Source organism: Carettochelys insculpta, chromosome 5 (assembly GCF_033958435.1).
Source record: "Carettochelys insculpta isolate YL-2023 chromosome 5, ASM3395843v1, whole genome shotgun sequence".
In the NCBI taxonomy this organism is placed as follows: Eukaryota; Metazoa; Chordata; order Testudines; family Carettochelyidae; genus Carettochelys; species Carettochelys insculpta.
This window is the reverse complement of record NC_134141.1, coordinates 90,286,471-90,300,046: the sequence shown is the minus strand read 5'-3', so window position 1 is coordinate 90,300,046 and position 13,576 is coordinate 90,286,471. Positions and strand designations below refer to the sequence as shown.

General features: G+C 44.5%; 1 long non-coding RNA gene across 4 annotated transcripts in view; it reads right to left on the bottom strand.

Moving 5' to 3' along the window:
* The window catches only part of LOC142013738 (uncharacterized), an 81,238-nt gene that overhangs the window by 55,381 nt on the left and 12,281 nt on the right, over positions 1-13,576 (bottom strand). For 2 of the 4 annotated variants that reach the window (XR_012645779.1, XR_012645782.1), the window contains exon 3: positions 4,227-4,613. The exons of 1 other annotated variant lie outside the window; for it this stretch is intronic. This is a non-coding gene — a long non-coding RNA (uncharacterized LOC142013738). Of the gene's footprint in view, positions 1-4,207; positions 4,614-13,576 lie in introns of all 4 variants that reach the window. One more of the 4 variants, XR_012645780.1, reaches the window with a different exon arrangement.

The window sequence follows — 13,576 nt, the reverse complement described above, 5'->3', positions numbered from 1 at the left end:
GCAAACTGTAAAATACTAATGAACCTAACTCAATGCCACTTCATAGGTACCATTGCCCTTTGAAATAAATATTTGATTATGGAAGTGAGTCAGAAATAGCAGTTTGAAGCTATAAAAATATACTGTATTTCCCAACCTGAATCATCTACGGGAGTTTTATTTCATTAGGCTTAGATGATAGAATATATAAAAAGAGCACAGCTTTTATAATAAATGAAATTACAAGAAACTTTCTATTTTCTTGTAATATGGTCCTGACAACTAACAGATGCATTTTGGGCAACACAGTAAACCCCTGTCTTGGGTTATCACAACTGCCATCCCCGACTCTCAGCTGCCGCCACTGATGGGAGAAGGGAAGCCCTCCCTTCCACTCACTGGTGCCTTCGTCAGTTTCCTGGCTATTCTAAGTTGTGCAGGAAATTTGACTTATGCAGGGGTTGTGAGAACATAACCCCCACACAAGTCAGGGGTCTGCTGTACAAACAATGAAGAACATGTTGCAAATTGTCATTTCTCAAATACCACAGATGTGTATCTGTGGTGTTAATGACATTAACATTTTGTAAAAACTATTATAAGAGTTCTATTGCTATTGTTTATGCTATATCAAATGGCAATCCTAAGAACATGGATGAATCCAGCAGGACAAAAACAATCTATATGGCTTAACCTGTTCTTAATAAACATCATCATAGGGCAGATCACTAATTTCATTGGTTAATTTTAGTTTTAATTGAAGAGTTCGAGGTGGCTTTTATTATCTGTCTATCTGAGTGACACATAAGTCAAACAACACTGGTATGCATCCCTTGATACAGAATATAAGACATTTTCTTTAGTGAGCAAAATGTGTTTTTTAACAGGAAAGGCTCTAACTTTAACTTTCTTTAATCTGCTAGCAGTGATGTAGCCTACGTTAGTTAATAGTAGATTGAATGTCTCATTATTTTAATATTCGCTCAGGTAATTATTAACATCACTTTTTTTACTTCTTTTGTCTTATCCAGTCTTCTTAATGTTTTCCACCATAGTGCTGAAAGGCAGTGTTAGCTACATCTGACTCTTCTGGTGCTGCTGTTAATGGACTGCATAAGCAATTAATCTTGTCATCTTTATGGCATGCCCCCCCATCCATATACACCTTTATTATTAGTCTTTTAAAATAACAATTACTAAGGGCAATGCCTTCCCTCCACCCAGTGCTGCAGAATATAAAAGGGATAAAAAGAGCAAAGATCCTGATGAGAGTCCATATCCAATAGGCATCTGTTGTGCCTAGAATCCTTCTTTGGCAACCCCAAGGAAAATTCCTCTGGAAATGAAGGATGAGTTTAGTACAGGAGTCCGCATTTTAAGAACTTCTTTGTGGCTTCCAATGCTTAATTGCAAGGATTAAAAAAAAAACGCATTATTTTTGATAAACGGTGAACATCGAAAGCCCAAAAAATGAACAACTCATGTCTAAATCACAAACGATATGTGATTTCGAAATGTCAGCTATCTCCCCCTAGGATCCTCCAGAGAGAAAAGGTTCAGGAGTGAAAATCAAGAAGACAATGCTACAAATGCACATGTAAAGCATGAGGAAATAGAATATATAAAAAGCTTGTGACTATCCTACAGTAAATATGTATCACGTTACAAATCATTATGCATGCGCTGTTCTGAAAACAGGGGTTTCAAAAATATGGTTTAACGTTTATTAAGGACCATTTCGTGTTCACATGCAATGTGGCTCTTTTGAGTTTTTTACGAAATTGGAAAAAATGGCTGTTCTTGTAATTTTGATTGTTGATCCCTGGTTTAGTAGTATGATCACACTGTACCATCAAGATAACTATTTCTACATCAAATATTGTATAATCATTTCTTTATTATTTTTAAGACTAGGTAAACCTGCTACTTTCACTTGAGTGATCAATAGAGCCCTTTGCAGATACAAAATCTGTATGTGAATCCAGATCTGGAGCTGCAAAAATGAGCCACAGATACCTGCAGATAGCCGTGGATGTGGACTGCTATGGATATCCACAAATTTGCAGGGTTCCAGATACAAAATTTGTATCCACATTCATAGTCACACAAATGAGCCATGGATATCTGCACTGACATCTGCAGATGCACTGACATACAGAAAGCAGATATCGACAGGAGCTCAGCATTTAATTTAGAAAAAATGCCCATTGTTGGTAAACACATTTCTTTTAAAAAGGTTGATTTAGATTTGTAGTAACTGGCATTTACAGAGAGCAGGTTTTTAAGCACTATGGTCCCAATTCTGCCACTTAGGCACACATCCTCAAAGTAAGTTAGGCTCTGAAGTTTTATAATTCCTTTGAGGATCTGGCCCTTAATAAACTACATTTTCAAGCTGCATTTGCACAATCTTTAAAGGAATAGGTAAGTACTATCTACAATACCTCTGTTAGCCTAGGAAGTGATTAATTATCAGGAAACCATCCTAAAATATTGAAAATGGATGCTGATTTTATATTTATTAATTTTAGCAACTTTTAGTAAGAAGCAAAGACCATTAACACTGATCAGTGCACATTGTGGAAAATGAAGACGTTCCAGTTTACCACCTCCTGATGGTTAAGGACGTTTTAGAAGTTGTTTAATTTTGTGATACATTTCACAAAAAGGGAAGGCTGATGTAAATGTAAATAACTTTTTCATGCTGTATTGTTCTCCATGCTGATCCAAGATTCATTACACAAGAGGTTTGTGAACTGTAGCTATTTACATTTCTCATAAAACTGCCATGGCATTATTCTTCATGTTATGGGAAAGTTTCTGAGGATCACAATAGGAAACATCCCATCTTGCTATTTCTGTTTAATAGAGCTGTTTTAACTTGGAAGAGAACACGCTGCAAGAGTGTAGTCTTGTCTGCACTTTTAATTAGATTTTATCCTAGAATGTGGTTTTATCAATAATTGGATAATTACACAAGTTCTTCCTGAGCTGAAGAGTTCTCTTTGTGCACTTTCTGCAAATAGACTTTTATTATTAGCAAGAACACACCTTTGAACAACATACTTCCTTTAGTCTGTCATTAGTCTGATCTGCAGAAGGACTGCCTTCTATTTAAAGAATATTTAAAGTGCAGTTTAACATTTCCAAATTCACATTTAATTTAGATTGCAAAGCACACCCTATATACATTTGGATCCTGCCCGGTAAGTTGTATGTTTGTAAAGATGCTGCTTAATTCTGTTGGCAGTGGGGAAAGAAGGATTTTAAACTAACCTCTCTAGAACTGAATAACTTTCTTTTTCTAAGGCATAACATATAACAATTCTTGCCTGTACAGCTGGGTTTATTAATAATACTTTGCAGCTACAAACATAGCCAATCTCTGGGCACCCTGTTGCCTAGTGGAATTCAGTGCTAAGGCACCTTGTTCATGGTATGAAGAAAGTAAAGGGATTCTCAGAAGCAGCAAACCAAGTAGAGAGACACCTAAACTAGTCAGGAGAGAAATGCAAAGGAAATGGATGGGGCTTGGACCCACAGTCACAAGGTATGTAGGTGCCTAAATTCAATGAGCTGGGCCTTAGGCACCTGACTGACAGGCTGGAGAGTGGCACTTATCTCTACTAAGGATTCTCAGCTGTGAATTGTCTCCCACTAATTGCCTTCAGACTAGCCTTTACTTGCAAAAATTAAGAGACCTCAATATCCTTACTTATATCTAAAAGACCTACCTTCAAATTCCATATGCCACTTGATTTACTGTGGGGACTTAAACCTAGATCTCACACATCCAAGGAGAGGGCCCTAACCACTATTGCTGAAATTGGGCAGAGATAATCTGGCCTGTCATGGTACTTTAACTCTATTCTCTTGTTTTCAGAAGTTAAAGTTTTCTGAACTTGATATTCTGTAAGGGCTCAAGATGTTGCTAGGCAAAACTAGTTCAGTACTAAGTCTTTAACTTCCTCGGGGGTAGTTTTTGGTTTGTTTTTAACACAGATAATTATTTGTTTCTTTAGGAGTTAGTGATTATTTGCATGTGAGTGTAAGGTTTGAGCCTAACCAGTGACCCATCTGTAGAGCTTTATCCTTTGATGAGTAACATTTTCAGTAATTCTTCCTAAAAGACATAGTGGCTGTGTCTACACTACACATAAATATCGAAAGCTGGAATTTCGAAAAGCCACATTGAAAGAAAGGATTTAGAAAGAATGTGACTACACACACAAAGCAGATCCTCATACCCATCTGCTCTTTTGAAGGAGGTCCCCGGTCTTCCGAAAGGGAGGATCCACACAGCAATGTGGGGGCAGTGGTGTGGGGGGGCCAGCAGGGTGCTCTCGCAAGACACTGAAGTACCATGGCTGCCTTGCTCCAGACCTCCTACCACCAGGCCCTGTCCTCCTGTTCCATCTGGAGCCACTGGTAGAGGATGGCTGTTTGCTCCCGTATTGCAGCGGTGTGGGAGGCTGTGGCCTTGTCCAGGTAATGCCGGTGGTGGCGATGCACCCTCTGGGGCTGGGTGCTTGCTGGTCTGGGTGGCAGAGGTGGGGGTTCCCCAGCTCTGTCAAAGGGTGGAGCTGGACTGCTGATGCCTGGGACAGGACTGCCCTGGCCCTCGGAGAATGACACTGAGGAGACACGAGAGAGAGAGAGGTGATCTGGGGAGGGCAAGTGACCCTGCATGCCCCTCCATGTGTTGCCTCAGGAAAACAATGTGCTAGGTACCAGAAGAGAGAGGTCTGTCCTTGGCACCTAGCCAGGCATGAAAAGCTCTGGCAAGGAAGATTCAGATCAACTCTCCTGTGTGAGAAAGATATACGAGAGCATGTGTAGCCTCTCCCTCTGCAAACCCTAAAGCCTTAAATATAAGGTAAATAAAAATAAAATAAATAAATAAAATAAAAAGAATCCAACTACGCAGTATTTCTTTTTAACAGGGACTCACTCAATGTGATGTTACTTTGATCATTTGTACTGCATAGTTCAAATTGATTGGTGTTGAACTTGCCTGAATGTGAGTCATTTTACCAGGTGTTCCATATTCAGCAAAAAGGAAAATATGGTCACTCTAGCTTAAGGCTTAGGCTTTTGTTCAAAAGAAATCGGCAATGTTTTCATTTCATGTTGTACCTAAGAGTTAACTGTATCATAGCAACCTTAATTGTAAATAAGCCAGGTTTATTTGTATTACAACAGCACCTGGGACTCCCAAACCATGAACCCAGACTCAATTGTGCTAGCTGCTGTATAGTTACAGAACAAGAAGGTAAGCAGGTATTAATTCCTCACTAAGAAAGTTAAAAATGCACTTGTCTCAAACAAAGTAATTTCCCAGCAGCTGAATGGAGAAGTAGCCAAAACTACCCTCTTACCCTGTACAAGCAGCCCCATGAGGTCAGAATTTAAATTCGCTGACGGGGCTGCCTCTACTGCTACTTGTAAACTATGTACAATGTGGTTCAGCCTTATGTAAAATAACTAAGTGATAGTTTTCCTAGATATGCTTTAGGTAATATAGTTAAAAGAATAGAAAGCAATTCTTAAGCATCTAAACCAGATTCTAATGGGCCTGACAATAAGAAAATACCCTTTATGGGCAAGGGTAGGAAGATAAACTAGAAAATGATCTCTATATACATCCCACAATTTGAGCAAGTGCTGTAACTAAAAGCATGATGGTACTATGGATGCCCAGTAGTTACAAGTGAGACCAGGAAGCAGATTGTGGAAAGCTTGTAATATGTAATTATAGAAATCAGCATTTCCTGTATTAACTATAAAATCAGATCAACTGAATGTGACTCATGTTCAGTTATTAAAGATATTCAGTTATTAAATTTGGCAATATGGAGAGAGATACCTCTGACAAGAAGCAGTGCACATGAGTGGTTAAGATATTAGCTTCAAAAACTTGTAATTTTGCATGTGTGCATATTGAGGATTATAAATATGGATGAAGGTTAAAAATATTCATTTTCTGTTTGGAGGGAGAGTGTGAAGGGAATATAGCCTCATTAGAACACTTGTTTGTGTCCAAAGATATAATAAGATCTCTAATCTTATTTATCCTGGTGTAATATAATATGTCAGATAACCTTCTTGGGTTGTTCCAGGGCCACTGAGTCATAGTAGATCTGGTTTGTCCTGTGCGATTAAATGAGGGTAGAAATAGTTCCATTCTTGCTGCCAACTCTGCTAAGATTTTACATTTGTTATTCATGGTATTGAATAAGGCCATGCTGAATGGTCTTCGGGCTACAAACACATGACTCCCTTGGTGCAGGGAACTAAGTGTCCTCACTGAATAATTTTAGATAACAGCTGTTGAAGTTGATTCCTCCACATTAAAAATACATTAGAAAGTGAGTAGAATTCTTTTGATTGGACTCATAGTAACCTTGTGACTCTCCCTCATATATTGTAGACCTGGTTTAATATGCCAAGCAGGCTTTGGTAATTTTAGAGCCAGCAGGACTGACCAAATGTTAGGGACTTAGAATTTGTGTTCTGTTAAGGAATCTTGTAATACCACATAGCATTAGTCCTAAGGTTACCATCTTTTTCTGTGTTGCATATGGAAAACCTCATGACATTACTCTTGTTCAAGTGAGTTCAATCAGAACTATGAAGTACAAACATTCAAATTAATATCAGATTGACTGAGCCCCTGTTAAAAGGAAGTATTATGTAGTTTGAGTCTTTTTTATATACCTTTTTTTCTTTAAGGTTTGCATGTGGAGAGGTCACAAACACACACACATGGACATCCCACTCACATAGGGAAGAGGGTGACTGACCTGACCCAACCCACCAGGTGTAGTGCTCTCCACCCTCCATGCCTGGGCCCTCAGGAAGGACCTGCCTCTCCTGGTACCTGATTCCTTGTCTGCTTGAGGTAATGTCATGGAACACACAAGGACAGAGGTGCCCTCTTCCGAATTCTGTCAGGGTTCACACCAAAGCATGGCCAACAGCAGGGACCTCTTTCCAGCTGCAGGGGATAGGGATGACATGGCTTGTTTATTGGAGAGGTCATCTCTTCCTGCTTTCCCCCTCTGCTCTGTGGCTGGAAGCAGCTTTTCCTTTTCTGCTTGCACAGTGCCAAAAGGCAGCTAAAATATCTAAGCTGTTGTTGGCCACTGACGTGACCCAGCTACCTCGTGTGCTGGCTGAAGTACAGGCAGGAAACGTATGGTGCACTAGAGCCCAGGGAACCTGACTGCAGGGGCTTCAGCAAACCCCGCCAGAGATGACTCAGCAGCGAGGGTCCCTAGAGGACAGAGCACCTCCACACACCCTGAGGCCAGGACCTAGTGCAGGGGCAATGTGTGAAAAGGGTGCTGTGCTATTGCTCAGGGAGTTGCTGTGGAGTTTGCAGGGTTGGGGTGCAAACAGGCTAGAAATAGCTTTGCCTACAGCACTGCAGAACTTATATCAGCAGTGGAGAAGTTTCTCTGTGCCATTGCTACATAGAGCTTTGTCATATGCAGGGCTTAGCTCCTCCTGGGGAGTGCCCTAGACCACAGGTTCTTGAGTTTTCCCGGGATACCAGCCCACCTGGGGCAGTGTGGGGAGGAAGGAGTCTGCCAGTCAGGCTGATGGTGAGCTGAATGATCAGACCGGGGTGGATTTTCTGCGCAGCGCAGGGAGTGGGACACACTCCACGGGGGCGTGGGGGGGGGGGTATATGGAGGAACACCGGAGCTTGAGGCAGGGAAAACGTGGGAGGGGAAGCATATAAAAGCTGCGTCTACACGTGCACGCTACTTCGAAGTAGCGGCACCAACTTCGAAATAGTGCCCGTCACGTCTACACGCGTCGGGCTCTATTTCGAAGTTAACTTCGACGTTAGGCGGTGAGACGTCGAAGTTGCTAACCTCATGAGGAGATAGGAATAGCGCCCTACTTCGACGTTCAACATCGAAGTAGGGACCGTGTAGACGATCCGCGTCCTGCAACGTCGAAATTGCTGGGTCCTCCATGGCGGCCATCAGCTGGGGGGTTGAGAGATGCTCTCTCTCCAGCCCCTGCGGGGCTCTATGGTCACCGTGGGCAGCAGCCCTTAGCCCAGGGCTTCTGGCTGCTTCTGCGGCAGCTGGGGATCTATGCTGCAGGCACAGGGTCTGCAACCAGTTGTCAGCTCTGTGTATCTTGTGTTGTTTAGTGCAACTATGTCTGGGAGGGGCCCTTTAAGGGAGCGGCTGGCTGTTGAGTCCGCCCTGTGACCCTGTCTGCAGCTGTGCCTGGCATCCCTATTTCGATGTGTGCTACTTTGACGTGTAGACGTTCCCTTGCTGCGCCTATTTCGATGTTGGGCTGAGCAACGTCGAAGTTGAACATCGACGTTGCCGGCCCTGGAGGACGTGTAGACGTTATTCATCGAAATAGACTATTTTGATGTCGCAACATCGAAATAAGCTATTTCGATGTTGGCTGCACGTGTAGACGTAGCCAAAGAGGCCAATGGATGGGCAGTAGCGGCAATGTGTAACCAGACATGGCCAGCACACACTCACCAGCTACTGCAGCCAGCAGTCAGTGCTAGTTGGAAATGGAGTGTGTGTATATATGTGTGAGCAATCCGCTTCTGCTCCACCCCACCTCACCCCTACTCTACCCCCACCCTCCTTTTCCTCCATTGTGGCCCAAGAGCTCTGCTGTGGTGCTGACAGGAAGTGCACGGGCGCACATGACCACTTGTGGACCCCATGCGCTAGTCCTGGGTGAGAGTCTGCTGGCCAAGATTTGGCATGCAGTAGGGACTGCAATCACAGACCAGCAGCAGGTGTGGCTGGTCCCATATGATGCAGCTTTGCCCAATCACCAGCCTTGCATTCCCACCTCCATTGCTAGCCACTGGAGCCCCCCCCGCGCTTTCATTATTGGTGGGTGGACAGCTGATGAGCAAGGATCTGGACAGCAGAAGGACCCACCAGTACTGACGGGAGGGGAGAGACAGAATATGTATTTGACAACTGGCCCAGGTTTTTTTAAAGCAGGGGGACTTGCAGGAGAGCATAAATATGGAAGTGTTCCTTCAAAAATGAGATATCTGGTTACCCTCATTAGTGCAGCTCACACACAGTGACCTTCACACCAGTATTTATCTTAGAAGTCATATATATATCTTCAAACAGCTTATGCTTTCTAAGGTACCGAGTTAATTTCTCTGACCAAATAAAATCAAGCTATAAATATTAACCTGCCATTTGAGGTTGTGTTCCATGTATTGGCAATGTTTTTTCTGCAAAGGTCATTTACTTTCCTCCTAAAAGAAGTTACATTCCAGGGTTGCACTAGATTAAAATTGCTGTAACAGTGATGTGTTTATGAATGACTATAATGCTAATAAAAATTTGGTGACATTAATAAGTAGCACTTGAAACACTACCACTGGTTGCTCACAATGTGAATATTGTTACTCCATGATCGCTGATGTAAGAATGCCATTGCAAAAGCAGATGAAACACAAAGGCTTCATCTACACTTACTAAAAATTTTGAAATGGCCAAGCTAATGGCCAAACTGAAGAATACTAATGAGGCGCTGAAATGCATACTCAGCACCTCATTAGCATGCTGCCGGCTGCGGCACTTTGAAAGTGCCATGGTTCGCCTACACGACGGCCCTTTTCAAAAGGACCCCGCCAACATTGAAATCCTGATAAGAATAAGGGGATTTGGACATTGGTGGGCTCCTTTTGAAAAGGACCCCCATGTAGACGAGCCATGGGCGAGCAAACCATAGCACTTTTGAAGTGCCACAGCTGGTGGCATGCTAATGAGACACTGAATATACATTTCAGTGCCTCATTAGTATTCTTCGATTTGGCCATTAGCGTGGCCATTTCGAAGATTTTAGTAAGTGTAGACATGGCCAAAGTGAGGCGTTTATTCTGCACTTCAATATACAGGCAAGGATTTGCCTACCCTTGCAGTTTATACTTGAAAGGTTAAAAGATCCTTCTTTTAAAGGAAGGCTTTACTAAGTGCTAAAAAATCCACATGGCTACTCAAATTGCATTAAAATTTGGAGTACCTCAATAAGATACAGGGCCAAATTAGGATCCAAATGCAGAGCCATTTCGTATAGAACCTCACCAAAAACAGCATTTTTAAGACTGCCAGAGTCTACAAATTTTCCCTGCCATTCAAACCATAGCTCTGATTGAGCTCCAAAGGGTCTAGATCACTCAGAACATGCCACTGGTTTTGCATGATACACACTGGGTGCATCTACTTTAGCTCCTTCTTTTGAAATCAATTTAGAAAGGGGGCCTAATTTTAAAAGAGGCCACGGGGCGTCCACACACCTAATGGCCTGTTTTGAAATGTTTTTGGTGGAAAGGGGTACACATTTCAAAATTGCTCTTCCCATCCGATTTCAGGAAGAGCGGCCCCTTTCAAAATGGAATTTCGAAAGAGAGCATGTGCAGACCTCTGGGGTTGCTCTTTTGAAAGAGCAGGTCCGCCATGACAGCAGCCACAAGGAGCGTGGAGATGCTCTTGCCAGACCCAGCAGGGCTCTATGATCTCTGGGGCCAGCTGCTTAAAGCTGCAAGTACCCAGAAACCCTGTGCAGGAAGTCAAGTGTGCGTGCTGAGAGCCTTAGGCGCATGAGCTATGACAGGCACACCCTCCAGATGCTATGAACCCCTAGCCAAATAGACCACCAGCGGGATGGTGAGTCCCCAACACCCGCCAGGGCTCCCAGGAGGCCCTCTTCTCCCAGCCTGAGGGGTCACTGGAAGCCAGCCAGGGCCAGAAAAGGAGGAGCCGCTCCTGAATGGAGGCTGAGATTAAAGACCTCCTCAGCCTCTGGGCTAAAGATGTGTTGCAGCACAGCACTGGCCAGCCCCAGAATGCTGTGGCCTTTCATTGGCTGTTGCAGGGGCTGCGGAAGTGGGGCCACCCCCAGCACACAGCTGATCAAGTGCGCTCAAAAGTAAAGGAACTTAGCAGGCCTATAGCCAGGCCAGGGATTCTGACAGATGATCGGGGGCAGGGGCCACGCCGAGGTGCCCACATTATCAGGAGCTACACCAGCTCCTGGGCCCGAAAGACACTTCTAACCCGGTGGCTGTGATAGACACCAGCCCTGAGGTGGACCCCAAAGTGGAGGCGCACAACCAGCCAAGACCATCAGGCTAGCCAGGGTGGAGGAGCTGGAGCGTACCTTGGAAGAGGAAGGCCCCCAGTGATAGCTATCACCTCCATCTCCCCAGCTGTGCCCCCTTGAGGCAGCTGTCCTCGGATCTGTTCTCCAGAGCCCCAGGTAGGTAACGGGTGAATTGGGAACCCCGGGCGGGGGGGGTGCCCTTCCCTGTATCCCCCGGCCTTGTCCCTGGCGGGACGGCACCCATCATCCGCGGACAGTACCACAACCCTCACGACTGGGAAGGGAGGTGGACCACATCCAGCGGGCACCCCACAGATAGGGCTCCACCAGCCACATGGGACCCCCTGGGGGTGTTGGGCAAGTGGATCGTGTGTCAGGGGATGGTCAGGGGGCTGGGGGTGGGGGGGAGCCCCTTGGGCTGGGCAGCTCCACTGACGGGTTTCTGCCATGGTGTAGATCAGAAGATTGCCAGCAGCTACCTTTGGGCACTGTGCAGGAGGCAAGGGGCTGGAGCTGCTTCCAACCAGAGTGGATGTGGGGGAAGGATGACCTGACTCCCATCTTTGCGGAGCTCATTTCTTCCTCCCCATCCCTCCCTGAGACTGGAAGCAGCTGTCCCTCCCTGCTTACAGAAAGTCAAAAGGCAGTTAACACTGCCAGGCTGCTGGGGCTACTGACATATCCCAGCCATCTCCTTCCCCCTACCCTCAGCTACGGTGCAAACAGGAAGGGGTTAAGCCCAAAAGCTGCACTGTGCACCAAGGCTCAGGGAACCTGACTGCAGTGGCTTCAACAGATGGGGCCCAAGAAGTGTCTCAGCTGAGGCAGGTGCCTCAGGGATAGACAGGTGCCTCCCTGAAACCAGGATACAGAGCAGGTTGAGAGTGTGCTAAGAGACTGCTAAGCCTGCCCCAGGGCTTCTGTGGAGCCTTCAGTTTGGGGTGTGAACCAACAAGAAATCGCCCCCTGCCCACCTCCACTATAGAGTTTAGCAGACAGGTGGGGAATCTTTCTCACAACAGCACTAAATAGGGCATTGGCACATGCAGGGCTCCGCTCTTCTTGGCCAGCACCCTGGGTCTTAGAGGGGAGTGAAGGAACAAAGCAGGGAGCGAACAATGAGTAGGGGAGCACATAAAGGATTGATGGGAGAGTAGCAGAGGTGACTCATAACTGGCTACTTTCTGGCACCTGCCCACACTCACCAGCCACCGCAGTGCACAGCCAGGACAGGATGATAGGGCCCTGCTGGCCAATAGCTGGTGCATAGTGACAGGATGGTAGGATGCTGTTGCCAATAGCTGGTACATAGTGACGGCTGCTTTGCTTGACCAGCAATGAGAGCAGCCCACTTCACATGCTGCATTTTTGCCCCACCATCAGCTTTGCACACCTACTCCCTTTATGGGACACTGGCCAACCCCCAGTGCTGGTGGGCAGGCAGCAGGCAAGCATGGATCCAGCCAGCACCAGGACCCACCAGCACTAATGGGGGGAGACAGAAAATATGGAACAAATTGCCCAGTTTTAAGAAAAAGGATACCTGTAAGAGGGCTTAAATATGGTACTGTCTCTTTAAAAATGGGATGTCTGGTCACCCTATGTTAAACAACATTAATGGGTACTTCAGAATTCCTATATTTTGTTAATAGAGATTGGCTAGACCTCAGCTGATGTAAAATAGCATCGATATGTTAGTTTTCAGTGGAGCAACACCAATTTGCCCCAGCTAAGCATCTGGACATACTACAGCTGTTTGAAAATTCCCCTTATACAATTCAGTAATTGTCTTAATTCTGATTAGAGCTGGTTTAAACAAATGGACGTATCCTTTGTGTATGCTTTCATGAAAATCAGATTCTTTTTGCTTTCCAAGCAACTCTTCAGTGAAAAGTCTCATTGAGAAGTTTTCACCATGGCCAAAAAATTAGATGAACCTTTCACAAACATTTGATCAGAGAAATTACCGGGTACATTAGAAAGAGTATTCTGTTAGAAAACACATCAAAATCTTAAGTATGTTTTATTGCGATTGAAATTCAAAAGAGCAATGAAACATGTTTTAAAAGTTGAGATTTCCAGGAAGTTTTGACCAGCTGTAATTCAGACCTTCACAGCACATTGAAAAACTCTTCCAATGCTGACATTTATAAATTATACACTAGACATAGCCAAATATATACATAAATTAATGGGAAAATAAGACAAAAGAGTTCATCCATGTCTCTTGTGAATCAAAGTTAAGGTCTGGCTACTTTGGTAAAGCTTCTTTAGGGCATGAGACCTATTTAGTGGAGTGGCTGAAAGTGGCAACTCCAAGTGGCACTAGAAGCCAGGAATAGCCCTTTTGATCTTGTTTACTTCTTTAGAATTGTAGTAGCAAAAGGTAATCTCCAGTATTCACTACACCCCCTTTTGAAAGGTGACACACACAGACACCCACCCACCTCACAGAACTGGGAAAGACCTCGGG